This window comes from Rhineura floridana, chromosome 12, assembly GCF_030035675.1.
Source record: "Rhineura floridana isolate rRhiFlo1 chromosome 12, rRhiFlo1.hap2, whole genome shotgun sequence".
NCBI classification, from domain to species: Eukaryota; Metazoa; Chordata; class Lepidosauria; order Squamata; family Rhineuridae; genus Rhineura; species Rhineura floridana.
Window position 1 is genome coordinate 11,137,352 of NC_084491.1, and position 26,469 is coordinate 11,163,820.

Below are 26,469 nucleotides of genomic sequence, written 5' to 3' on the forward strand. Positions count from 1 at the left end.
TAGGTAGATCCTGCTTGCAGGCTTCCCATAGAGGCATCTGGTTGGCCACTGTGAGAACAGGATGCTGGACTAGATGGGCCACTGGCAGGGCCGGTGCCAGAAGCTGGCTAGGTTGGGCTCTGGCTGAGGGCCCCTGTGGCTCAGAGGGGCCACTGAATGGCCCATGCTTAGGGCAGGAGGGTGCTGCTGCCGTTCTGTGATCTGCAGTAGTGTCGGGTTCTGTAACCCAACCCTGTCGTGGATTGTGAAGAGGGAGCACCCAGGCACCCCTCCAGTACAGACCGCTCTGACTTCAATAAGCCTGCACGTACACCCCACCTACCTTTCCCATCAGTATGAATGCTGTGCGCGGATGCCTGCCATCACCCAAGATGGCAGTGGGGGCTTCCCTAAGGGGCTGATGCCCCTGCTGACATCTTTGTTGATAGCAGGCATGTGCACTACACACACACGTCATTCACACTACACAAGAGGTAGGTGGGGTGCGCAAGAAGGCTTATTAGAGGGGTGTTGGGCTGCGAGCCTAGAGCAGGTTGGTGCCCAGGGGCTCAGTCATGCCTGTTGCTGGCCCTGGCCACTGGCCTGATCCAGCAGGTTCTTCTTATGTTCTTATTAAAAACACATTGCAGTACATGAAACGTTGTCAACATTCTTCAGTGGAGGACTATGAAAACATATAAAATCAGGGATTCAAGGACTTCAAACAAATAAAAAATGAGGTCCAGTCCTATAGGTCCCCTTGTTGCCTTGCCCCTCCCTTCTCCCTCTTGATAACTGGCAGCAGCACACGGTACTGGGAAGCTGGGAGATAGATGCAGCCCCGGCTGCTCCTGCTCCTTGGTTTCTAAACCGTCCTGGCTTCTTTGCCTGTATTTTTCCTCTGTCCAGTCCCCCCCCGCCGACCAACCAAAATTGTGTTTCCATTTTGACAAATTTGTAGGGCAGTCCAATATCTCAGAGAGGAGGTCAGGTCTCCTGCTCCCCTGGTGCATTCACTATAGCTGCTCAGTTTCCCTGCTTTTTAAAGTTTGATAGAAATATCTGTGGGCTACAGGTACGTTCTTAAACTGCAAGGTTTCCTATTAGTGATTCACTCTGCTTTTGCCAGGGCCTGCCGTACCTTTAGGCAGAGTGAGGCTAGTGCCTCAGGCACCAAATCCTAGGAGGTATTGGCAGCAGACCCCTGGCTCTTTCTCCTGAATCCCTGTACCTTTCTGTTACAACAGTGGCTTCCAAACTTTCCCCCCCACAAACCACTTGAAAATTGCTCAGTGTCTTAGCGGATCACTTAATGATTTTTCTGCCTGTTGTAGCAATTGTAATTCCATAGAATTCAAATTGCAATACAATAAAATACAATATAAGAGATAAAAACAGCAATAAAAATACAATTCAAAATTAATATGAATATTCAATACAATACATCAACCAATCTTCAACCACAAATCCATATACCACCTTGGACCACCTGAATGAAGCTTGCAGAACACTAGTGGTCCATGGACCACAGTTTGGGAACCCCTGTATTAGGAAGAACCCCTGTGTTAGAAGACTAGAGCTGCGTGTGCCATGTGGCCTGTCCCACAACCCCACAACTACCCTATTACTCTCAGATGTGGTGAAGGACACACTCCTCTTACCAGCATTAATATAAGATTCAACAATATAAGGATTCCTCTGAACATAGAAAGTGGAGGCACCATCTTATCCTTTGCCTCAGGCACAAAAATACCTTGGACCAGCCCTGACTTTTTAAGGCACTTAGGGAGGCCTGCTGAGCCTCACCTTTACCGCACCTGAACAGAGAACATCATCCAAAATTGCACATTTCCCTGTGGTTTGGCTTTACAGGGGAAAAGTCAATCACAGTGGGCAAGCTTGTCTGCTATTACTGATCTTCTAACTGAGACATACCCAAATGACATATGGTTATGTCACATCCACTATCCAAAGAAGATTCCTCCAATATTGGCCACCAACTTGGATGGCTTTAAAAGGGGTTAGACAAATTTATGGAGGAGAGGGCTATCACTGGCTACTAGTCACAATGAGTGTATACTGCCACCAGTATCGGAGATGGCCTGCCTCTGACTACCACTCACTGGGGCACACAAGCTGGAGAGGACTACATTCCTCATGTTCTGCTTGTGGGCTTCCCATGACCATCTGGTTGGTCTCAGAGAAAGGGATGCTGGAATAAGACAGGCTGCGCTTTTGGGGAGCAGAGGCAGAGTGGACTGGCATAGGATGCCATCAAAGGCTACTGGCCACGATGGCTATGATGTGCTCTCCACACTTGGAGGCGGTGTATTTCTGAATACCAGTTGCTGGAAACTACAGGAGGGGAGAGGGCGGGTTTCTCATGGGCATGTGGCTGGCCACTGTGAGAACAGGATGCTGGACTAAATGGGCCGTTGGCCAATCCTATGTTCTTATACCAGGAAGCACAGCTGCATTTCCCTTTTATTTGTGTGAAGCCCCTTCTGATCAGTAATGTGTACCTGGGACTCTCGATAGTGCAGAGGTAGTACAGATATAAAATGTCTTCAATAACGCTAGACAGCCATTTGTCGGAAATGCTTTGATTTGGTTTCCTGCATTGCACAGGGGGTTGGACTTGATGGCCTTATAGGCCCCTTCCAACTCTACTATTCTATGATTCTACGCCAGCCTTGCTATCTGTCGCATGAGCTGTTTCACTCCAGAGGGTGGCAAGTCAGGGAGAAGGACCTAAACTGCGACAGATGGATAAGGGAGTGGCCTGAGGGGAGCAGCCAGCCAAAGGACAGAGGAAGAGCCTGTGGAGACCAAGGTTCAAATCCCCATTCGGCCATGAATCTCACTAGGTGACCTCAAGCCAGTCATTCTCTTTCAACCTAACCTACCTCACAGGGTCATACTGGAGATAAAATGGGGGCAGGGGGAGAACAGGCTACTCGGTTTAAGCAAAAAGAAAGAAAAGACAACAGCTGATATTCATTTTTTTGAGAGCAGAACTTAAATTCTATAAAAAGGTTTTCTTAAAAAAAGAGTTGGCATGATAAACATGCATAAGAAAGGAAGGATGTGGGATTACTCTGACAGACATGAGTAGCAGAAGTCAGAGCTACTGCCCACGTCCCTGACTGGGGCACCATCCTCTTCTCAGTTTCACATGCAACAGCGAGAGGACACAAGCTGAAGGGGGAAGTGAGGGGGAGCACCAGCTACAGCCCCAAGGCTGTCAAGGCATCCACTGCCCTAATAGTGCCACCTGAATCACTCTGCACAGAGAGCACCCAGAAAGTTCAGAAGCTGCACAAGAAAAAGTAGTTTGCTTACTCTGCCCTTTCCAGGTGAAGTCGACCCCCCCCCCAAGAGCCTTGTCCAGGAGCCCCCATGTTCCTGGACCCAACTGTGGCAAAAAACAAGAAGCCAAATGTGAGAGAGAAGCTGAGATGCCACCTGTAGCTAGCCCAAAATATACCCCAAAGCAGATACGTAATATTTACGGAACCCCCTGGAGGAGGGTACAATTTATTCCTCTCCATTTTAGATCAGGGTTGGGAGACCTATGGCCCTCCAGATTTTGCTGGATTACCACTCCCATCACCCCTGACCACTGCCCATGCTAACTATGTCTTTCATTTATTCCCTCCAACTGATGTATTGTACATTTCATTATTAATTTTATTATTAATCATTACTGTTATTTAATACTGTTATTTAATATTTAATAACATTCATAAATAATAATGCAGTAGTAAATCTCTCTGGAATAAATATGATAAGGGGCGGGATATAAGTACTTAGATAAAGGAAAGTAAAATGCATTCACTCCTTCACTTCTTCCTGTGCCAATTGGCAGAACACTGCATGCCCACACACTTCCCTACTTATAATTTATAATTAAAAAACCAACAGAGACACATACCTTTTTTGATTATCGTTCAAATGAAAACTGCAAATTGAAGGAAAATCCAGGTGCCCCACAAGCCTCTCCACGGCTGGAGTTTAAGTATGCACTGTTGGTACAGAAAGCTTGCACAGCCCATGCACATTATCACAGGCAAGACAAACCCTCAAGAGGGAGTGCATGGGGGCACCAGGAGGTGACTAGCCAGCATGTTTTGGGAGTACATCACATACTTAATTCTGTAGCCAACATTATGGGCGGGGACCAGTAACCACCTTCTGACCGCAAAGACTCAAGCACAGAGTGTTCTGAAATGCACAGTGTTCTGAAAGACTTTTGGTGCAATTGTTATCTCCTCACGTGGTAACACCACATTTTCCTGTGTACAGGGAGCTTGGTTAAGTGTGAAAGATTTTCATCAATCTCCTTCAGCAAAGCCCAGAGACAAAAGCCTAGGCACTATGGCATTGGCACCTCCCCGCCTTGCTTTATAGCACCTCTTCATTATCACCACGGCTGCATCATACTGTGGAAACAGCACTTCTGAGCAAGATGGAACACAGAAATGCAGAAACAGCAGAAGCCTTGCCTGGGAGGGTTGCAGCATCAGGAATGTCAGGTCTTGAACTACGGCCTTTGTGATTTGAGGTTGAGGTCTGGTCTAATAGGGGCCAAGTTACAGATTACGTTGTGTGTATTTGCATTTGCATGGTTTGGAAAAAAAAACAGCTGCAAGGAGAGGAGGATCAGGATTCAGATCTGGTAGGACAGGGCAGAGTTAACCAGGGCCTGCTCCTGGTTTGACGGGGCCCTTCATGTGGGGCTTTCTCCTGCTGAGCCCTGTCAGCGGTTCCCAGTCCCATTTCAGCAGAATTTTAGTGTGAACTACTTCTAATATATAGAGTAATTTGACTGATAACGAAGAAAACAGTTGCCAGCATTATTCTTGTCCTTGGCTTGTGGACATGTATATACAAGGATTTAAAGTAACACTTGCTCAATAATTTGCTTTAATAATGTTGTTATCTAATTTTGAGAATTGTTATTTAATTTTGAGAATTCTATTATTTTATTGAGGTATTATGTTCTATTGATGTATTGTTATGTTCATTTTCTTTTGTAAGCCACCTTGAGGGCCTTTTGGCCATAAGGCGGGATATAAATTTAATAAATAAATAAATAATATATACACATTTGGATGCAATTTTGCCTAACATATACATTTATGCAAATAAATTTTCCCTCAAATAATGCATCTTTGTATGTTATTTTCAAGAATACATGCATTTGTATGGACCCTTTGCCTGATTATATGCATTTTTGTACACATTTCAGGGCTAGAGAACTTCATTGCAAAATTCAGAGAAGTGTGAATTTCAAAGGATGGCTGTCTTTTGGTTCGCATCTAGTTTTGCAAAGTGCAAACTAGGTAGGTTCGCCTTTAAATGTGAACTGAATCAAATTTCTCCCCCATTCCTGGGGCACTGTGGCATTTACAATGGTGGCCACCTGGCACTCGTAAAAATGCTAAAGGAGGTGGCCCAGGGCAGCAGCATCCATAGCCCAAGGCTGTTGGCAGCTGCACAAGGGTGCCACTCTGGACCACCCCTTTCTCCTGTGCTACTGTCTCATGAAAATCCCCCTCCAGAAACTGCTATTTGCTCCAGCAGAGAAACTGTTATTGGCACCAGTTGGGGAGCTATGGAGGAAGCAATTTCTGTTAACACACCTTTATTTGTGCTGCAATCCTGAACTGGATTGGGTACCACCTACAACTTTCACTTTGAAACACACCCACACTTGCATTTAATGTTAACATGGAGTTTATCTGCACATCTAATTTCTTATTTTATTTTTGCAAGGTTCCATGGCAGCCTTTCCCACCCTTTGGATCCCCATATGTTGTTGGACTACAACTCCCATCAGCCCAGCCAGCAGGTCAGGAATGATGGGAATTGTAGTCCAGCAACATCTGGGACCCCAAAAGTTGGGAAAGGCTATTCTCTGGCAAATTCTAGACTGTCATGTCCCAGATGCATCTTGGATACCCATTGTGGAAAAAGAGAATGTCGGATCAGATAGACCTTTAGGAACATAAAAAGCTGCCTTATAATGAGTCAGACCATTGGTCCATCTAGCTCAGTACTGTCTACATTGACTGGCAGCAGCTATCCAGGATTTCAGTCAGGGAGTCTCTCCCAGCCCTACGTGGAGACGCTGCCGGGGACTGAACCCAGGACCTGGCAAGGCAGATGCTCTACCCCCATTCCCCATGTGTGCCCTCTTCAAGTGTCAGAGCCCTCTGCAGATGCAGAAGGAAAATAGGTTTGTGCAACAACAGGTCCCGAAGTTGACAGGGATTAGCCACGTTCACACATAATGGTAAGCAAAGAACCTTGGCTTAATCATGCATAAGGCACGCTCAGTCTGATCGCTCCTGCTTTGCTACTTCCCTGGCACAAGTGGGTAAACAAACCAGTAAGGGGATAGCTTAGTGTTACATCCAAACTTGGCATTGTTGTTTGTTTCACCCTAACAGGCTAAAATGGTTAGCCAGCCTTAAACTATGGTCTCTTGTTGGATTACAAAACCTAGGTTGCTAGGGCAGAACAAACCACAATCCCAGGTTTGGACATAAACTATCCCTTTACCTGCTCGTGCCAGGAAGATGAAAGAGGGAGTGATCATGCGTGCAGCTCATGAACAATATGTGCTATTAAGCCAAAGGGTTTTTTTGTTTACCAATGTGTGTGCATGTGGACAGAATGAAGCCTCTGGATTGGCCAATCCCAGTATAAACATTTGGAGCCCAGCGAAAAATGCATCATCTTCCTCCTTGCTGCATTTCCACTTCCAGCTCAAGCTGCTGATTTCAGAAAACTTGAGCTCATGCTGCAGCCTACAGCCTTGTCTAAAACTGTTCATAGACCTTGGCTGGCCTGGCCCAAACATGCAGCCTACTGACTTAAAGCTGAACAATAAGTTCAGAAAAATAACATTGCATAGTCCTCTCAAGAAGGCACAGTTATAGAGCAGAAGGTGGCAAAATCATACAATTGGCCCTTTCCCCTTATACGCTCCATACCACTGTAGGGCAAAGCAACAACTGACACTTATATAGTACTTAGCACAGTCTCTGAAGTCCCCAGGAGAGCTGTGATGGATCTGAATATGCCTCCTGACAGGATTGGGAGAAGGGATTGATAAGGAAGAATGAGAGAGAGCGGTGGCTAAGATTTTTTGCTGTCCCAACAGGAAGCAGCAATTTTTCAGGGTTCTCACCCCTGCAGCAGCCACTAAAAGCTTTCCCACCTACTTAAATTTTGGACCCCCGAGAGAATTCAAGGGATTTGCATACCCTCTCCCAAAACAAAAGCAGGCTGCTATTTTTAACATTGTGAGGCTTCCTTCCCGTTGCAAAGGCTGAAGAGCAATGCATTTCCCGTTTTATTTTGCCATCTGGCTTATTAAGGGGCCAGCAGAAGACACGGTTCAATCAACCACAAAGACCAATGACAGCAATTCCCTGGGAATTTTTGTCAGTACAGTGTTTGTGTGTATGTACTCAGATGAAAATTATGCATCAAGAGTTCAATTGTACAACCCACGGGTGGGATGCAAATTAAGAGAATTTGTATGCATTGTTTTAATTTGCACAGGCCTTTTGTGTGTGTGTTTGCTAGTCATAGATAAGGTCAAGGAGCTAGTAGGACACTTTGACTATATATGATAAACCCTGTCACTCCTCTTTGACAGAGCCTGCATTACTCTCACTTTCACTGTCTTAAGGGCTAGAAATGTATGGTATGAATGTTTAGTTCAGCCTTTCCCAACCAGTGTGCCTCCAGATGTTTATTTATTTATTTCTTTATTTATTACACTTGTATACCGCCCCATAGCCGAAGCTCTCTGGGCGGTTTACAACAACTAAAAACAAATACAATTTAAAATACATCTTTTAAAAACAATTTAAAACACAATTTAAAAATTTAAAACAATATAGAACACATGCTAAAATGCCTGGGAGAAGAGGAAAGTCTTGATAACACGTGTTATACTTGATAACAGTGTTGGTGCCAGGCGCACCTCGTCATAAATATCATTCCATAATTTGGGGGCCACCACTGAGAAGGCCCTCTCCCTTGTTGCCATTCTCTGAGCTTCCCTTGGAGTAGGCACCCGGAGGAGGGCCTTTGATCTTGAACGTAGTGTACGGGTGGGTTCGTATCGGGAGAGGCGTTCCATCAGGTATTGTTGTTGGACCACAACTCCCATCAGCCTCAGCCATTGGCAATGCAGGCTGAGGCCGATGGGAATTGTGGTCCAAAAACATCTGGAGGCACACTGGTTGGGAAAGGCTGGTTTAGATTCTCAATATGCTAAATCCTTTGTTCAATATCATATTGCATTCTTGATCACTGAGCTGCAAAGCACACACTGCCCTGGATAAAGTCAGGCTGACAGCTGACAGAAACCTATAGGAAACAGCTTCTAAGCTGATGATGGCAAGTCCAGCCATGGTATTTAATTTAGGGATGGAAAGATTTCGGTTCTCTCAATTTCTCATTTTTCCAATCTTAAAATCAGTTCTCCACATTTGTGCAGCAATTTACTAATTTTAAAAAAATCATCAAGAAAGTTCTCCAGCATTTTTGTGCTAATTTCTACTAATAAAACACATTTTTGTAGGCAGTTTTGACTAATGTACAAATTTTTGCAAGCCATTTCTCATCATATAATGCATTTTTGCATGTTATTTTCACTCATATATTCATTTTTAGGTACGCTTTCCCCTAACATATGCAATTTTTGTAAGCAGTGCTTGGCTGGCAAACTGCATCACAAAATCTGAAAAAGTGCAAATTTCAAAGGATGTCTGTGTTTTGGTTCTCATATTGTTTTGGAAAATACAAACTGAATCGAAATTCCCACCTATCCTTAATTTAATTGACTGAATTTGTGCCCTACCTCTTAAACAAAAGGATTCACACAATCCACACAATCTGTGGGGATAGGTTATTAGGAGGCAATGGCTTGTATCCAACTAGGCTGCAATCCAATACACACTTACCTGGGAGTTAGTTCCACTGAACCCAATGGAGCTTACTTCTGGGTAGACATGTATTGGATTGCAGCCTAAGTCCTACTCAGAGTAGACCCACTGAAATCAATGAACCTAAGCTAGTCATGTCTATAAACTTCAATGGATCTATTCTAAGTGGGACTAGTAGTGAATACCACCCTTGACTTCTGTCCTTGTAAACCAATCCACACATTCTCAGGCTTTTTTCTTCCATTCCTTCGGTCCTTGAAGAATTAAAAGTCATTTATTCCAGACTGGAAGACACAAAAAATAAGCACGGCTATGAAAAACATTATTTCTAGATTCTGATCTGGTTACAGAATTGGAATTACCTGTGCTGCAGAATCTAGATCTAATGCGGATATAACGCTCCCTCTAAAAAGAAGCACAGAGGGCCACTGTCTGAGATGAGGGCCACCCAACACAAGCCTGGCAAGAAAGGGTATGTTCTCCAGACTAGGGTCTCCAAGGTCAGTTGATGAAGTAGAAACTTGATTCTTGTCTTGAGCTTAACTGGGAAACTGGAGCCCAACTAGGGCTGCCAGGTCAGAAGCATCCCAAAACCTGAGATTTTAGGGGCGGACTCAAGTGATGTCATGGGGTGGGTCCAAGTGATGTCATGGGGCGGGCCCCAGTGATGTCATTAAGCATGATACATTAAGCATGATACATTAAGCATCAATCACAGTTGCTTGGAGCGTACAATTAAAAAAAAATCTGTCTGGAAATTAAGCTAGACATCTTAGCTAAAAGATGGAGCCTGGGTAGGGAACATTTAATCTAGCCTACTTGCTTTCGGCAGGAAGGGTTTAAGTGCCTTCAGGCCAGGCCAGTCACCAGAAGGTCACTATAGGAAGAAAGGAGCCTAGTATTGTGGAGATGTTAGATGGGAGCATTTGGGAGTAAAGATGGATGCCCCTGAAGCCTGCAATTCTAAACACACGTACTAAGGGACTAAGCCCCCATAGAACTCAACAGGACTTACTTCTGAGTAGATATAGTTTGGATTGTGCTGTTGGTAAAGCTTGACTAGGGATCCTCTGCAAAGACATCCATATCCAAGCAGGGTTGGAATGCCCTGCCCTTATCTTTTAATGTGGCTGCTCCAAACTTCTTTACAGATTTGACCCTTCACTTCAGAAAGAGGTCTGAGAAATGAGTAAGAGTAAGAAGATTCTCTACCCTTTCTGTCTGCATAGATGCCCTCATCCTTCCCCTGCGCTCAGCGGAAGCTCTGGGCCAGGCGGGACGCAGTGGCATCTTGTAGAGGACACCCTCCCCTTTCCTGGGGTATATGATTTGTCCTGGCCCAGAGCAGATTTTGGGGTGGGCACCGCCAGTTACTTATTTTTTCCTGTATGTTTTGATCTGCTTTGATTTTGCATAGATGCCCTCATCCTTCCCCTGCGCTCAGCGGAAGCTCTGGGCCAGGTGGGACGCAGTGGCATCTCGTAGAGGACACCCTCCCCTTTCCTGGGGTATATGATTTGTCCTGTCCCAGAGCAGAGTTTGGGGTGGGCACTCCCAGTTACTTATTTTTTATGATTTTATGACATCATTATGTATTTATGATAATCTCAGAAGCCTGATGGTTTTGATTGCATAAATGTATTGTTATTCTTGACGGGGAGAGTCCCCCGATCACAGTGATATATCACACAGAGTACCCCAAGGTTCAGAGACATGTTAAATTTGGTTTGAAGTTGCTGTAGTTGTCAACTCTTCTTTTTCAGTGTTTTGAACTTTCAAGCAAATGAGGAACTGGGAACTAGGAACCAACTTCAGCGTCGTATCAGTTAAATACATTAAACAGTCGTGGGTGTTTTGGTGTATATCTCGGGAACCAGACCACCTAGAAACTTTATTTTTTTAAAAAAATTGAAGCTGAGAGTCCGGAAATTAAGGGGTGCTAGCTGGAGAGCCCCCCAAAAACCGGAAACCTGGTAACTCTAAGCCCAACCCCTGAAGGCAGAAGACCACATGGCTCCCAGCTGAAGCCTCCCAGTCCCTTAAAGCCACTTGCTGCATGAACAGCCAGTATTGTTAACATCTTACCTAAGAGAGAAGCCCAGTGATGTCCCTGGCCAGTCATTCCCAAAAGCTTTTGGTCTGCAGATAAGCTTTTTGAGTTAATAGTGAAACAGACTACAGCTTTTGACATTCGGGGGGGGGAAGAGGAACCACATATTGTGCAAACCAGTTGCAAGTAAACGATTTGTCATGCTCGTTGTGGGATTCATTTTCTTGCTCTGCATACTGAGAGAGAGAGTTTGGGAACAAATGTATCCAGAAATGTCTCCAAGGACATATTATTTAATAATATCTACTACTGTATCTATTTAGTGTCTTTCAAGGGATGATTCTAATTTTTTAAAGGCAACCTTGACATTTACGTCAAATGAGACAGTGTGGTGTAGTGGTCAGCGTTCTTGACTCGGGACTGTGGAGAGTCAGGTTCAAAGACCTATTTTGCTGCAAAGCTCAATGAAGTGTGATCCTATGTGTGTTGATCACATCATCACTGAGCTTCCCACTGCGTTCAGTAGGTCTTACTCCCCAAAAAAGTGTGGTTAGGGTGACATTGGCTAGTTTCTCTCAGCCTACTTTATCTCGCAGGGTTGTTGAGAGGATAAGCAGGTAACCACTTAAAAAAAACTAATAATGAAACAACAGCAGCAAAACTGCTGGACTATTGACAAAAAGAACAAATGGAAAGGTGACAAGACACAAAGTTACAGAACATCACAGAATATATCAGGGTGGATCCAGACTGAATAACAGAACCATAAAAGTGACAAGATGCAAATACGAAATACCATAATATCTGGGCCATCTTGAGCTCCATGGCTGGATACAAATGTCACAATAAAGTTTTCAAGAAAAAAAGAAATTAAATTCAGTCTCAGCAAAATTACAGCAGCTTGTTGCTTTGGCCTCACCCATCACTGGGATGCAGCCCCCGGAGATTGACCATGAAGGGAAGTGGCCTGTGGGCTGAAAAAAGCCCCCTCCCCGATATATGTGCATGGATGAACCAGGTCCCTTTGCCTGGAGCAGGCTGCTCCAACCACATCTGGGGCCTGCACAGACAGTGCAAGGTCCTTAGTGCTGAAGGAACTTCTCAAGCCTGACCTAATTTGCACTGAGGTAGCAAAGCTGTTTGTTGTCTGTCCCACTTCAGGCTGCAGGTGAGGGTTCCCACGACTGAATGCTCTGCCATGCAAAGCCTATGTGACAAATGGGTTCAAGCACCCTCCATCCTGCAAGGTAGGACAAACTGCAAGGTGTCCTTTGTCACTTACTCCAAGGTACAGTTGCCTTTGCCTGAATGCACAAAAAATCCAGGATTATGTTTTATATTTCTAGAGGAGGACAGACCTTTAAAAAAATCAGGCTCCAAGCCAATATGGTCAAACTAAGCAATGGAGGCTGGTTCATTATGACGAATGAGGCCTTGACCCACCAACCTGTTTGCCCTCACCCACACACCATCTGCCAGCCTTCTTTCTTATAATCAACCCATGGGGTATTCCTGGCTGTCAGCTTCCTCCTCGCTTTTGCCCTTATAGAACTCAGCAGGGAAGAGAACAGGAACAAAACCAGCATTAGTTGGCTCTGGCTCTAACTACTGTTGGCTTCTCTGTCTTCCACCTCACCAGTCCCAATGGGCACCAACCACCACTGACACGGTCCCCAGGAATCAGGATTCAAATCCCCAGTCAGCCATGAAGCTCATTGGGTGACCTTGGGCCAGTCACAACTCTCAGCCTAGCCTACCTCACAGGGTTGTTGCAAGGATAAAGCGGAGGCAGAGAACCATGTATGTCGCCTTCAGCTCCTTGGAGGAAAGGTGGGATATAAATGTAGTAAATAAACAAAACAAAATAATCCCAAAAAATCCTCCCTCTTCTCCCTGACACACTAATTTTCCAGAGGAAGGCAGCAGGAGATTTTTCACATGGAGAAGTAATTTAAATCATGTGAGCCTGCACTTGCAGGTCTGAAGTGGAACAGCCTGGACACAGGACCATCCCATGAACAGAACAGGTTTCCAGTGTTCCTCTCTCAGTAACTTTGCTTATTACATCAGATTGTATTCCTTTTTGGTGGCTGAAGAGGCCTAGATCTGCAGGCCATGCCACAAGTACCACAACCATTTGGCGATTAAATCATGGCCAAATCATTATGCTTCTTGTAATCGGCTCTTGTTGTCAATGAGTCATCGAGGCCTTGGAATCACCCTGGAACACAAGTCCAACCTCGCTGCCTGACCTGGGTGAATCACTTGTCTCTCTCTCCCATCTGTAAAATGACTGAATGATTCAGGATGGAATAATACTCAGAGTACATACATGCCACTTTCAAACATTCTCACAACAACTCTGCAAGGTAGGTCAATATTATTATGTACTGCAGATGGAGAGGTACATGTGGCTGAGAGAGAGCGACTTGCCTAAAGCCATCTAGTTAACTGATGGCAAGAGGCGATATTTAAAGAGACTTCCCGATTCAGTGATGAACCTAGGCTGCACCAACTTCATATACATTATCTCAGTAATTCTCCACAACAACTCTGTCAAATAGGCTAGTACTGTTTTCATGTTGCAAACTGGGGCTACACCAGATGTATTTTTCCCCTAGTCAGTTGGCAATCCTGCATGAACCACAATCCTGCCTTCTTCCAACAGCACATGGGAGCCCTGATCACACACACCCCGCCCCAAGATATTCCCTACTTCTGTGAGGCTGTGTTTTAATCTTTCTTTTGTTCCCTACTTTTGTGAGACTGGGTTTTAATTCTTCAAAAAAAAATTAAAATGTTATTTAACAAGAAAGGGGCTGGCTTGTGCAGCTGTGGCAAGCTGAGCACGCACTAGCCAGCTGGGGAGGACTAGCCTCAGAGGGAGGCAATGGTAAGCCCCCTATGAATACCGCTTACCATGAAATCCCTATTCATAGGGTAGCCATAAGTCAGGATCGACTTGAAGGCAGTCCATTTCCATTTTTCAACCTGGCTTCAACTCTTACACTATAGCGATGCTGTCAGGGTTCCATATACATATATATGGAACCCTAACAGCATCGCTATAGTGTAAGAGTAAAATTAAATGGAAATGGAAATGGGCTGTCTTCAGGTCGATTCTGACTTATGGCGACTCTATGAATAGGGTTTTCATGGTAAGCAGTACTGTATTCAGAGGTGGTTTTACCATTGCCTTCCTCTGAGGCTGAGAGGCAGTGACTGGCCCAAGGTCACCAAGTGAGCATGAAGCTGCAGGGATTCGAACCCTGGTCTCCCAGGTCGAAGTCCAACACCTTAACCACTACACCACATAGGCACGACTAATTATTAGCTTAATACCAGTTTTGAAAGACTAGGCTGCTGAATACTTAGACTGAGCAAGGATAAATGTATTGGTGGGGAGAAGGAAGCCGCACTTGGTTTGAAATAACTAAAAGGCTAAAATTAATAAGTTCTCAAGTCCTTTCAGCAAAACATCAACACAGACGCCAGAGCACCATAACTAACACTATTATTAGGTCATCCATCCTAGAGGGGGATGTTGGTTGAGAACACTGTGGTATTACTGCATTTGCAAATTCCACTTCCGTTTAGGAAGCTTTGTTGCACATGCATGCACACTTTTCCAGAAGATTTAACTTGCAACACACCAAACTAGGTAGACCATCAGCTAGATGATGGCAGCCTGCCAAGGACTCAATGAACCACTTAATCTACTGCCCACCTGTGACTGCAGAAACGGGAGGAGGAGGGGAGGAAGTGTTATAACAAACCACAATATAGAGGATGGGCCAGGTTCATCTTGTTTGGTAAGAACTTAAAAAAAGCCCTGCTGGATCAGGGCAGAGGCCCATTCAGTCCAGCATTCTGTTGTCAAGCGGTCAATTAGATGCCTCTGGGAAGTCCATAGGCAGGACATGAGGCTAACATCACTCTCCTACTTTTGTGTTTCCCTGCAATTGGAATTCAGAGGCATTCTGTGTCTGTTCCATACCCACATTGTGATTAGTGGTCACTGATAGCTTGTAGCATAGTGACAAATTCAGAAGCGCAGGGTCCCTTCATGATACTCATGGCATGTGTCCTCACAACCATGCCCCCTCACTCGTTTGCTGTCCAACGTCATCTCCACACTCCTCAGTCTTTCCCATGTGTGCCTTGCCCCACAATGAATAAGAGGAAAGCAATAGAGGAAAATAGAGGAATAGAAAGCAATAGAGGAAAGCTGATTCTTTCCTGAGGAGTTTCTCCAGGGCATCTGGCTGGTCAGTGTGGGATGCTAGATGCAGCCTTTGTTTGATCCAGCAGAGGTCTTAACGTTATTTCCACTGCCCATACAGACTGCCTCTGGGACTTCCAGTGGGGTTTTTGGAGGGGATGACATTGTGTCCCGTCCAGAGCCGAAAGAATGAGGCTGGAGTGTGTGTGCAAGTAAATCTCGTTTTATTAGAGTAACGGATACATCAAAGGCATTGCGCTTCATAGGAAACCCTACGCTAACTCACTAGAGTCCCTAACTATACTCTAGACATGCTCTGCAGCGTGTGAAGGAAGTTGACTCAACGACCCCCCACTGGGAGCAGCAGGCTTATATAGGAAATGTTTTCGAACGTAATCTCTGACTCCTTCGTAATTCCTGTTTTTGCCCTGTCCGTTTCTCGCGGCGACGGGAACGAGGAGACAGGGGACGCGCATCCAACAGCTCATCTGAAGACACCTGCTCCCGAGCAACAGGCTCGAGGTCAGGGGGCGGTGCCACACTGGAATCCTCCTGGGAACTGCTTGGTAAAGGAGGAGCTGGCACTGACTCTGAAGCTTCCCCCCACAAGTCCTCTGCATCAACTTGGGGCGATGCGCTCGGCTCCTCGGAAAGGGCGTTACTCGTGGGAACTGGCTGGAGAGCAGGCTGCCCCCCTCCCGCACGATCCTGCTCAGACACAACAATCCCCAACTCTGCTTCTTCTGGCTGCGGAGGTGCCTGAAACTCATGCCTCCCCCCTTCCTGTCCCTTCTGAGTTGGCTGCAGCGCAACACATTGTCTATTTGATCTGGGATGCCAACTGCACCCCTATATGTGCAAAAGATAATAAAATCTATATATGTGTATGCACAGACACACCATTCTCACTTGCAAAGCACAGATGAAATGGATTCTAAAACAAGCAAAAAAAACCTGCAGTGACTTTTACCTCAAAGTCCCTAGCACATTTTAACATCTAACTAGTTCTTATAGCAAATTGGAAGGTTGATCATTAAACCACTTTCTTTATCACTCTAATTAGTCATGGGCAGGTATTTTATAAGACAGGCTGCACAACAGGACTGAAATAGTTGCTCATCTGGTCGGTTGTCTATGGCGAGCTAGAATTACCTCCAGGTGACCAAGGAGGGAACCTCTATAGAAATTGGTTCTTCTTATTCTATAAGGCTCCACCTGAGTCCAAAATGAGACTACCAGGGCTGGTATCTGCTTGTGTCATTCTCAGGCAGCTACCAGGGTCTAGTGCCCAATGCACATGTACAGACTACGGAACTGCTTACACTTGTCCTGCCTCCCATAATGCACACCAGGCAGCGCCCAATGAGGGTCTGAGAGCCAGCATTTTAATTCTCCACAATGCCTTCCATGTAGCCTCTCTCCAGGGAAAATTTAAAAGGTGGCCTCCAAAGTTTGGGGTCTGAGTGTCAATGTTTTCATTCTCACCTGGCAGCAAGCATTCCACGAGGCTGCAGCAGAGGGAGAGAGAGGGCTACATGGCCTCTCCATTGGCTCAGCGCAATATCAGCAACTTTTGGTGCCTCCTTTCTTTGGGCTCTTTCCATTGCGGCTGGTCATTATAAGAACTTTGTGTCTATGAATGAATGCCTGAGTTTGTTTTTCTCCTCCTCGGTCCCAGCCCCTTCTCCTCTCGTGTCATGTATTTTAGATTGTAAGTCTGAAAGCAGAGTTTATCTTATCACTGATATTTGTAAGCTGCTCCAGGAGCCTTTTTTGGCTAAAGAGCAGGTTCAAGGTGCTTTGAATAAATGAAGTACTCCACAACTCCCTTCAACCTGAGACACTGTGGGAAATTAAAATGGCAGCCTCCAGTTAGGGGTGGTGGTCTGAGAGCCAGCATTTAAGCTTCCCACAATGCGACTCAACACAGCATTTTCCCAGGACATTATGGGTAATTAAAATTGTGTGCCCCCCCATATATTCAGCTTTCATCTGACTACTACTGCCTCCTGCTGCTACCCCCCCCCTCCAGATTAGCCTACCAGCTTAGAGGGGGGACACCACTTTTCTGAGGGCACCCTCAAACCTGGAGCAAGGCCCAAGTATAGATACAGGTTTACCATCTCAGTGTGGACAAGGACAAGACTGAGCCATTCCTACAGCACACGTTGCTAGTTTGCTACAGACCTGACCAGAACAGACTGCTACCCAAAAGTCTAGGGCCAGTTCACACATGCATATGTACAACCCCTGATTTCTGTGACTTGGCATGCACTTTCATGGACTTACATTCAGTGTTAATGCTAGGGGTCACCAACCGAAGGCTTCCAGGGCAAAGCCACCAGGCCCAATCAACTGGCAACCCTAGAACAGAGGTTCCCAAACTGTGATCCACAAGCTCCATTCTGGAGGGCTGCTGCATGTCTGTGGACTTGTTGCTGAAGATGGGAAATGGCACATCCATCACATTGATTAGTCATATTGATTTTTCACTGTATCTTCATTGCTTCTTTCATTTCTTATATTGCATTTTATTGTGTTACCATTTGAATTCTGTGGCATTACAACTGCTACAACAGGAAGAAAAATCATTAAGTGGTTCCTCAGCAATTTTCAAGTCATTCATGGGTGGGAAAGTTTGGGAACCGCTGCCCTAGAGCAGGTGTGAGGAACCTTTGGCCCTCCAGCTGTTGCTGGACTACAACTTCCATCATCCCTGACCACTGGCCACGCATGCTGGGGCTGATGGGAGCTGTAGTTTGGCAACATCTGGGGGGCCAAAGGTTCCCCACACCTGCCCTAGAGGAAAAGAGTGAATGTGGATGAGCAGAAGGTGTTGTACTGGGGCTTGGCTGCAAACCACTTGAGAGCCCTTGACCCAGTAGATCCCACTCAACATAGGAAGCTGCCTTATCCTGAGTCAGGCCATTGGTCTATCTAGCTCAGTATTGCCTGCACTGACTGGCAGCAGCTGAAGAGCATGTTCAAAGGGGTCTCTCCCACACTTACCTGGAGATGCCAAGGACTGAACCTGAGACCTTTTGGGGGCTGATCAGGGGTACATACATACACAAGCAAATAAACACACCTGAAGGAACAGAAAAGTTTGTTCACTGGTGAGGCATTCATCTTATGTTGTACACCGCCCAGGGAGCCTTTGGCTAAGGGCGGTTTATAAATTAAATAAAATAAATAAATAAATAAATAAAACCACCAGCTATAGAAGGGAAGTTTTGTATGAAGCATACCAGCTTGACTGACCCTTACTTTTTCAAAAGTTTCTATACTTTTTATACTCCCAGGCATTTTAAAGTGTATTTTAACAGTATTTCACTATTATTTTGTATTTTGGACGTTGTTTAGTTCTTTTATTGTTTGTTTGTTTTTGTTTCTTGATTTATTGTATTTATTGTATTTATACACTGTGCTTGTTTTATCTTTTTGTACACCGCCCAGACAGCCTTCGGGCTTAGGGCGGTATATAAATTAAATTAAATAAATAAAATAAATAAATTCAGAACTTCATCCCCTGGGAAGCCTGACAAGTTCCTCTGTGCTTGCAGTCTACAAAGCTTCCTCTCTGGGTGTTCACAAAGCACATGCTGACTTTAATTATGTACAAGGAAGGCACACACACACACACATACAACGCACACACACACAATAATCCCTTTTCAATAAAATGGGAACAAAAGGAATGGGATGAAGGTCACTGTAGCAGAACAGTTCCAGACAACTGACCTTTCTGAGGCCACATCCGCATTATGCATTTAAAGCACTTTTATACTACTTTACACAATCATGGCTTTCCCCCCCTCCCAAGAATCCTGGGAAGTGTAGTTTGTTCAGGGTACTGAGAACTGTTAGGAGATCCCTGTTCCTCTCATAGAGCTACAGTTGTCAGGAATTCTCTGGCAAGAGGGGCTGACTGTTAAACATCTCTGGGAATTGTAGCTCTGTGAGAGGAATAGGGATCTCCAAAAAGCTGTCAGCACCCTTCACAAACTACACTTCCCAGGATTCATTGGGGGAAGCCATCACTGTATAAAGTGGTATTATAGTGCTTTAAATGTATAGTACAAATGGGGCCTGAGTGTCTTGCAAATCAAAATAAAGAAAGTAAGAGGTAAAGCTAACTTTGACTCCTCTGCTGCTCAATCCCAGCTCATGCCCAGACATGTTTCCAAATTTGTGGCGTATTCAAAGAGGTGCTGATCCATGCTGAGGTTTACTGATTCTGTATAAGTATTTTGGGTTGCTAAGGTTTTTTTATGGCAGGTCTCTTTTGCCTGTAACAGGCTCAAGATACACAGAGGTTTAACAAGTGAAGCTTTTGTCTGACATGAAGATAACATTGACATGAGCTTCAGCTTTCTGCCTGTAATGTATAGACAGAAAAGCCCTGCTAGGAAAAGGAGGGTAACATTAATAATGTTTTATAAGAAGCCAAAGGAAAGAAAATCCACTCTTGTGGGGGGTTGCCCCCATGTTAAAGCTGTTATAGCATAATTGCTAAGAGCATGACATGTGAACCACACTATCTCCAGTTCAAAATTCCTCTCACTAGATGGCTCTAGACGTAACAGGAGCTTCCCCATCTGCAATAGAGGAATAATAATACTAATATTAGCCTGTGGCCTACCTCACAGGGCTGCTGTAAGAATGGCCGAGAATATTATATAGAGCAGCTGCTTTGAATATTTGAGATGAACTCACAGAAAATTAATTCTGAAGCAAGTCATACATTCTCATTCCAGTTCTCCAATTATTCCAAGGTATAATGCATGTGGGTTTCTAACTAAAATATAAATGAGAGTACAAATAGCACCTGGCCCTGGAAAATAATAGGAAAAAAACTCTACTGTTTGTAATCTTCTGTTAGCCACAATAGATGCAGAAGCCCACCATGAGATTGGGTAACCTGTGATATCAGGCATTTGCATTCAAGCAGCCACCTCTCTCTCTCTCTCTCTCTCTCTCTCTCTCTCTCTCTCTCTCTCTCTCTCTCTCTCAGGATTTTGCAGTTATCCAAAACAAGACCCATATGCAACTCATTCTAATAAGAGTCCAAAACACATTTTACTCCTGTGTGGCCAACACACACGCTAATGATTTGTAAAACTGCGATGCTTAAGTGTCCACAGTATCTTTGCAAAAGAAAATTGAGAGAAAACCAAAACAACTTGGCCTGTGACCTCATTGGCCATGCCTCCTGTGACCTCCTAGCAGTCCTACCAATGGGTACAGTAGCCATTAAAAAGAAAAGAAAAACCAAGCCTTCTATTCTTTGGTTAACTCCACATATGCAGCTTTCCCCAACCTGGTGCCCTCCAGATGTTTTGGATTACAACTCCCATCACTCCACATCAGTATGACTCTGCTGGCTGTGGCTGATGCGAGTTGTAGTCCAAAAAATCTGGAGGGCACCAGGTTTGGGAAGGCTTGCTTATAGTTTGCATGGCAGCCCTCTTACAATATTCAACTTCACAAATAAGTTGCGGGGAGAATCCATCCTAAGACATATGGAAGCAAACTGAGAAAAGTGCTGAACATTGACCAAGGAGGTCCTGGTCAGACTTCCGACAGGCATCTGGATAGCCATTGTGAGAACAGGATGGTGAATTTGATGAGCCTTTGGCCTAATCCAGCAGGGCTCTTCCTAAATTCTTAAGAGGGCAGAGTTCAAACCCCCATGCAGCTCAGTGGGTAACCTTGGGCCAGAATCGCTCTCTTTCTGTGCTTAATCTAGGTGCAGATAAAATGGGACCACGAGTACTGCTCCAAGCTCCTCAGAGGAAGAGTGGAATACAAATGCAATAGATAAACAATTACTGGCAGGTTTCAAGGTACAGCCGTTCTATTTTGGTGCTATCAGCATCCAGTGCAGCAACCTTTCTTTCAGATACAGAGCAGGAACAAAGCCAGAGATACAAATGGGAACAGAGAATACATTTTATTGAGTAGGCAAATACAAATTGCAATGGATTTCAAGTATTAGTATTTCTAATGAAGACATGGAGAGATCCTCATTTAAAGAGTCTACTTTCTTTTGCTCTAAAGCAGGTGTGGGGAACCTTTGTATTTGTCCCGGGGGGGGAGGGTAGTGTGCTGAAGTTAGGGGCTAATTCTTTTACCCCTGTGTCATGGTCAGACCACTATCTGGTAAAGATGGATCTCTCAATGCCGCATGCCCTCCGCAGGGATAAAGGTCCTATTAGAATGGTCCGCCCCAGGCGCCTGATGGATCCAGACGGTTTCCTGACGGCGCTAGGGGAATTGCAACCTGCTGAAGGTCACTCCATCCTGGTGATGGAGTGGAATGAGAGGATCGCCGGGACGTTAGACTGAGTGGCTCCGAAACGTCCTCTCCCCCTGAATAGAACTCAAGTAGCACCATGGTACACACCACGGTTGCGTACTTTGAGACAGGAGGTGAGACGACTAGAGCGCCGGTGGCGGAAGTCGCGCTCCGAAGATGCTCGGACACAGGTTAGAGCAGCAATAGCTGCCTACCAAGTGGCGGTAAGGGCAGCAAAGAGGGAATTCTTTGCTGCCTCTATTGCATCAGCTGAGTGCTGTCCCAGGAGGTTGTTCCAGGTGGTCCGAAGCCTGGTCGGTCCAGTTGCTCAGGAACCCTTGGAACAGTCTAAGGCCTCCTGTGACAAATTGGCAAAGCACTTTGCTGATAAAATCAAACACCTGAGGAGCTCGATTCCATGCGCCGTGGATACAGTGAGTGAGCTAGAGTTAACCAGTTGCAAACCGGTCAAATGGGATCGATTCCGGCCTCTTCCTGCTGAGGATGTGGACAAGGTGCTCTCATCTGTAAAGCCTACCACTTGTCTAAATGACCCTTGCCCATCGTGGCTCCTTATGAGCTGCAAAGAGAGATTGGGTGAGGGGATCAAGGCAATGGTTAATGCATCCTTGCAAGAGGGTGTTATGCCGCTAGCCCTCAAGGAGGCTATTATTAAACCCATCTTAAAGAAGTCCTCCTTGGATCCCCAGATTTTAAACAACTTCCACCCAATTTCAAACTTACCATTCTTGGGCAAGGTCATTGAGAGTGGTGGCAAATCAGTTGCAGACACACTTGGATGAAACGGATTATCTAGATCCATACCAATCGGGTTTCAGGACTGGACATGGAACTGAAATAGCCTTGGTCGCTCTGGTAGATGATATGAGGAGGGCAATGGATAGGGGAGAATTCACCTTCCTTGTCCTCCTGGATCTCTCAGCGGCTTTTGATACCATCGACCACGGTATCCTTTTAGATCGCCTGGAGAGTTTGGGATTGGGAGGCACAGTTTTACGGTGGTTCCAGTCCTTTCTCTCTGACAGGCGCCAACAGGTAGCATTGGGTGACGAGGTTTCAGACCCTTGGCCTCTCAATTGTGGTGTGCCACAGGGTTCTATCCTCTCTCCCATGCTATTTAACATCTATGTAAAGCCGCTGGGAGAGATCATCAGGAGATTTGGGCTGCAGTGTCACCAATATGCGGATGACACTCAGCTCTATCTCTCATTTAAATCTTCACCAGAGAGGGCTGTGGAGACCATGTCCAAGTGCCTGGAATCCGTGAGTGGATGGATGGGCAGGAACAGGTTGAAGTTGAACCCTGATAAGACCGAGGTACTACTTTTGGGAGACAAGGGAGGGTTAGGAGATGTTGACCTGGTGTTTGGTGGGGTGAAGTTGCCCCTACAGGACCAGGTCTGCAGCCTCGGGGTTGTTCTTGATTCCAAGCTGTCCATGGAGGCTCAGATTTCGGCTGTGAGCCGGGCAGCTTGGTATCAATTACACCTTATACGTAGGCTGCAACCCTACCTCCCTGTTCAACAGCTCCCGCTCGTAGTGCATGCCCTGGTCACCTCTCGATTGGACTACTGTAATGCGCTCTACGTGGGGTTACCCTTGAAAACGACCCGGAAATTACAGCTTATACAGAATGCGGCGGCGCGCTTACTTACCAACAGCCGCCGACGGGATCACATCACGCCAGTGTTGTTTGACCTACACTGGCTGCTGGTTGTTTTCCAGGCCCGATTCAAGGTGTTGGTTTTAACCTTTAAAACCCTGTACGGTTTCGGCCCAGCTTACCTGAAAGAGCACCTCCACCGCCACCAATTATGCCGCCCAACTAGATCAGCCACACAAGGCCTTCTCGCAATCCCTCCAACCAAAACAGTTAGGTTGGTGGGTACTAGGGAGAAGGCCTTTTCTGTGGTGGCCCCCACTCTCTGGAACTCCCTCCCATATGATCTTCGACATGCCCCTTCCCTAGATGTATTCCGCAAGGCCCTGAAGATGTGGCTATTCCAGCAAGCCTTTGAGGTCATTGGGTAAATCACCATGATTCTGTCATTTATCGTATGTTGTTATTATAATTGCTTTTATATGTATTGTTGACTGTCCAGTATTTTATCTATTGTTATTAATGTGATTACATCTGTTATTATTGTATTTTATCTCTTTTAATGTACGTCGCCTAGAGTGGCTAATTGCCAGATAGGCGACAAACAAATTAAATATTATTATTATTATTATTATTATTATTATTATTATTATTATTATTATTTGGCCTTCCCAGATATTGCCAAACTACAATTCTCATCATCCCTTGCCATTGGCCATGCTTGCTGGGGCTGATGGGGGTTGCAGTTCAGCAACGTCGATTGATTGATTAAATTTATATCCCGACCGCCCTCCCTAGAAAGCCAAAGATTCCCCACACCTACCCTAGAGGACCCTATTCTTTACTAGATGCCTTAAAACTCTCCATTGGCAACAGGAGCAATCATGCAGCATTTATGTGGCTCTTTCTGGGTTGCTTCCAGAAAAGTGCATAATATTGCAAATAGGTTCTTCAGATACCACAAACAGGTCACTGGTAACAGGTTTTTGTTTTTTTAAAACGAATTTTCAGCAGAAAGTGTAAATCTGGATTGGGGCCATTGGAGTGGGGGAATGTGGACTAGCATCCTGATGCCAAAAACATCATGTGGGCGCTGCAAAAAACTTGCAAGGATGATCCCACAATAAACACCAGTCTTTGAGCACCCTATAATTGTGTCTGTTGTTTTTATCTCCTTGACTTCCATTTTTATTTACTTTTTCAGAGATTGTTTCGTATTTATGGCCAGGGGAATTTTCCTCTATCAAAGCATGTATTAAAAAAACAGGGAAAGACTGCGGCTCAATGGCAGAACACATGCGCTGCATTCAGGAGGTCCCAGCTTCAATGCCCAGCATCTCCAGGGACAACTGGGCAAGGCTCCTGTTGGAAACCCCGCAGTCAGTGTGCAGTGTTCATCCTTTTCAGACCTGAGATCCACATGCTCAAACATGCATTTCCTCCCCTACCCCAATATATTTGCAAAGGCAACTGTTGCAACTCACTTCAGGTCAGACCCACCTGCTAAAGACCAATGGTTTGATTCAATATAAGGTAGCATTCCACATTCCTAAGAATATATTTTTTAAAAACAAACATATTTAGCAAAGTTCAAAGAATTTTGGCATGCATTGTATGAATAAGCCTTGCAATAGCCCCAGAATGTAGGCCAATATTATCATCTGCCCACTGCAGATGAAGATGCTTGAAAGGAGATGATTCTGGATGAAGCAACCCAACAGGCTCATGGTCAAGTTAAAATCTGAGCCTGGTCCCTCCCAGCCCTCTTTGCTGTTACATTATACAATATCTATTTTCAGCTGGCCCATAAAGTCAAACAAAGGGGGCGGGCAGAGGTGCTGAGTGTCCTTTCGATTTTCAAGGCAAGATACCCCAGGAGCATCAACAGTGTTTTCCCACCTCAGGCTGGGCTCAAAAGAACCTTTCTGACGAAGGACGCACACCAAGAGTTAAAAAGATCTGGAGAGAAAGTGCGGCGGCTGTTTCAAAAGGTCACCCTTCGCCTTGCATAAGGGCCACCGGAAAGGGACACAACCGCCTACCGACACACCCTGACGCAAATGCACAGCAAAATCGCTGTTACTGGATTGACAGGGGATGGAAAAGAGCTGACACCTAGGCTGTAGTCCAGGTGTGGGGAATCTTTGGCCCTCCGGATGCTGTTGGACTACAACTCCCATCAGCCCCTGCAAGCATAGCCAATGGCCAGGGAGCGCCCAGGTGGGAGTTGTAGTTCAGCAACATCTGGGTGAGCCAAAGGTTCCCTACATCTGCATGTAATCCTACGCACATTACTTAGGAGGGGAAAGCCCCGCTTAATTCTGTGGGGGTTGCTTCTGAGGAAAGATGCATAGGATTCCACTGCGCCATTACAGCTCCTTCGCACGCTGACGACAGTAAATCCGCTTCGAGGGGGTGGGGGTTATCACGGGATTACCAATTGTCGTCACACTCCTATGGACGCTTCCTTGGGGCTTCGAGCCACTGGCGTGATGAAGGCTCACTTGAAAGTCAAGAACCAACGGGCCAGAGCACGAATGGGTGGCTGTCTGTTTAAAAGCAACGCCGGAATCTTTCCCCGTCTATTTGACCTAGAAAATCCTTCTACGCTAGTCCCAAAAGTTTGGAAGGTGGACCTGTCGTTATCTAATATGGAAAGAAAAGTACCCAGCACATGATCAGAGGTCCTCTCGCTTCTTGCACCTCACATCCCAGAGCTTAGCGCCTTGGCAGCCCAGACAGGTTCCGGGGCTGAGTCCGTGCGCGTGGGTATCCGCGCGAGCATTATACTAACAGCTCCAATCGTCCCCGAAAAGTCCCTCCCCAACGACGGGCACGAGCTCCCCCGATTCTCGCCCTCTTCCCAGCGCAAAGCCACTGCGTCCTCCTCCGGGAGGGCACAATCCGCCCCCCCTCTCTCAACCCCCCAACCAGCGTCTCCCTCCCATTGCAAGGCTCCTTAGCCTGTTGCGCGCCGCCGCCTCCCCGGCAGCCCGTCGGCGGAGTCCTCGACTCACCCAGCTGCGTCTCTGGCCCGCGTTGAAGGCTCGGGCGGCGGGCCCCGGACATAGCACCGTCCAGGCTGCGAGCTGCTCCCGACGGCACAAGTGGGATCGCGCCTGTGCCTCTCCAGCGCCTCTTTTTTCCGGGTTTGTTGCGTTTCCCCTGAGCCAAACCCAGCCCCGGATGTGAGTGCAGGGCGCGCAGAGAGCGCCCGCAGAGGCTTGCCGTCGCCTGAGTGTCTGGGTGCAGCCGCGAGGCTTCTCGGAGCGTTGCTGTAAAAGCGCCCAGTCGGGTCGGGGACGGCCCAGGCAGGCGCGTCTGGATATG

General features: G+C 46.0%; 1 protein-coding gene across 5 annotated transcripts in view; it reads right to left on the bottom strand.

Annotated features, from left to right (window-relative positions):
• Window positions 1-26,241, bottom strand: part of PLEKHA2 (pleckstrin homology domain containing A2) — a 109,941-nt gene extending 83,700 nt beyond the window's left edge. For 3 of the 5 annotated variants that reach the window (XM_061592960.1, XM_061592959.1, XM_061592955.1), the window contains exon 1: window positions 26,157-26,241. The gene's annotated coding sequence lies outside the window, so the exon portion shown is untranslated. Of the gene's footprint in view, window positions 1-3,913; window positions 4,018-26,156 lie in introns of those variants that run through there. The other 2 variants (XM_061592958.1, XM_061592956.1) reach the window with 2 other exon arrangements.
• Window positions 26,242-26,469: the final 228 nt, after the last annotated feature.